We start from the raw sequence: 2,521 nt of genomic DNA, 5'->3' as shown, positions 1-2,521 counted from the left end.
TATATACATAAATTCTTTTTCATGAGGATATTTCTGTACATATGTCAAAGTGAGTCAAAAATATCCTGCAATGAATGGAAAGCCAGAACTTCCAGACTTGCAGAACTTGACCTCCATCCATCTTTTTTGACTTATTCAGGATCAGGTTACAGGGACAGCGTCCTAGCAGAGCGAGTGCAGCCTCAGAGTGCATGGGGCCGTTATAGCTATGGCGCTGAAAGTCCAGTGATGTCATTTGTATGTAACACAAACAACACAGCAAATGAAAACATTGAGAAGGTGCTATACCTGCTGCTAAACGTGGTAAACGTGTGCACTGACATGTTGCTTTGTGTGAAGCCATTTCTCTCCTGTGCTTTCAAAAAGGGCAGTTTTGATTTTTGTGAAGGAGCTGCTCCTTCGTGCCACTGACTGACCTATCGGCAGTATGCAGTCTGTTGACGTCACATTTTCAGTGGCGTGCTTCACTTGGAACCCAGAGCAGTAGGTACTAAAAAGGTACCTGGTACCAGGTGCTACCAAATAATGGAAAGCCCTAAAAAAAGAATTGAGTCACGCCGGGCCCAGTAGGTACTAGTGGAAAAGGGCTATAGAAAGGCCAGCCACCCTTTGAAGAAAACTCATCTCCACCTTTTAGTATCTACAATGTCCTTCTTCCAGTCACTACCCACAACTTGTGACCGTAGGTGAGCGTAGGGACACAATTACCTTTTATTTTGTTCATAAAAATTATAAACTTGGTGACGAAGGGCAGCCGTGGCAGAGTCCTATCCTAACCCTAACCCAATACTTATTGTCCAACTTATTGTTGACAATGCGGCCCAAGCTCTTGCAATGGTTGTACTCCGACTAAATGGCTTGTGGGAACAAGTCAGACAACCCACACAGCCAAAGCACCTCACAAAGGAGGGATGCAACTGATCACCTTCTCTTCACCAAGTTCACAAAACCCATGAGAACCCAGATGCACCTTCAAATATCTTTGAAAGGAGAGAGACCTGATCCAGCATTCTGTAACCAGGATAAAAACCACAATGTTTCTCCTGAATCTGAGGTTAGACTAATGATGAAGTCAGCAGGACCCCACTCACACTATACAGGTCGTGTCCAAATTCATGGGCTGCATCCTCCTGAGGCCGCGTTTGTAGACCGATTACGTCACAGCGACGCGCCGAAGGCTGTCCAAATTTGTAGACTCCTCCGAATGCAGCTGACAAATGCGTCCTCCTTTTCCCCGAATTTGAAGGATGGGTCGGGTGTGTCCTTCGTGGCCCATCATATCCCAGAATTCATAGCGCGGCCCAGCCAAACTCCAGTTTCCAGCAATGGCGGCCGCTACTAAGTTTTAAAATTACTCTTATTCATCTTTCTGGGTCACAAAATAAACTTTTAACATATTTTCAGGTGAGAAAGTAGCTGTGTAAACTTCAAATATCTGCTCGGTTTATCAAGACACCACATATTTCCAAAAGTGCTTCGACGTTTTCGGAGACGTCTGTTACCCACCAGCTCGATAGCGATAGCCGCCGAGAATGGCACAACTCCCGGCACATCATTTTCAGATCGCTGCGGACTTTGGCTACTCGGTTTAAACGTAATATATAATTCACTTCGACAACCTAAAAATGTTATTGTTGGGCTTTTTTCAGTGTTTTATTTGTTCGTGAGTAAATCAGTTTGGCTGAGATTAAAGTGATTAGATTAGATTAGATAAAATAAAACTTTATTAATCCCCCGGGTGGTTTTCGCACAACTGAATAAAGTCAAACAGAAAACTGATTAAACAGAAGTGTGAGACGGTCGAGCGTTTACTCCAGTGTCCTGTTATATTTTAGATAGCAAGCAGAAGACAGCCGAGTTTATTAAACTCCACCGAGACAGCGGTGACGCTAATCTGAAGGCTAGACCGTCCAATTTCACGGCCGTTTACTTCCGGCCTACCTGACCTTCTGAGGCCCACGTAGACCACAAAGGCCGGGTCCTCAGGAGGATGCAGCCCATGAATTTGGACACGACTATACTGTGTGAGTAGAGGACTGCTTTCTCTTACTAAGTTGCCCGACAGTGTGCCAGAATCACTTTGTGGCAGATTGAAAAATGCAGCAATGGAAAACTTGCCAAATATTTATCTGCTAATGTCAAACAGCTTACTCAAACACAACAGCTGATTTACAGTAAATGCTGATTGAAGAATGGGATGCCATCTTTATGACCATGCTGGTGAGCAGCATGAGGAGGTGCCAGGCTGCTGTGCCTGTGTGTTCTTCCACACGCTACTGAGGCCACAGTTTATCAAATAAATGAATTGTTAAATTGCTTGTTTCTGCAGATTTCAATCATCTAATTCAATAAACCACAAAAGTCACAATCAACTCCACAGCAGAATAATCTGTTTGGCAATGGAAGTTTTTCATGGGTGCAGCCCACTCAACTCTGCTGCTCAACCCACCAGTGGATTTTTCTTACAAATGTAGCATATTTTAAGGGGAAATAAACAGGATCCAACGATCTAAGCATTGTT

The sequence above is a fragment of the Mchenga conophoros genome, linkage group LG15 (genome assembly GCF_057382185.1).
Source record: "Mchenga conophoros isolate Kocher_MC1m ecotype Shallow Benthic linkage group LG15, M_conophoros_male_GT1.1, whole genome shotgun sequence".
Classification (NCBI taxonomy): domain Eukaryota; kingdom Metazoa; phylum Chordata; class Actinopteri; order Cichliformes; family Cichlidae; genus Mchenga; species Mchenga conophoros.
This window is presented reverse-complemented; position numbering follows the sequence as displayed.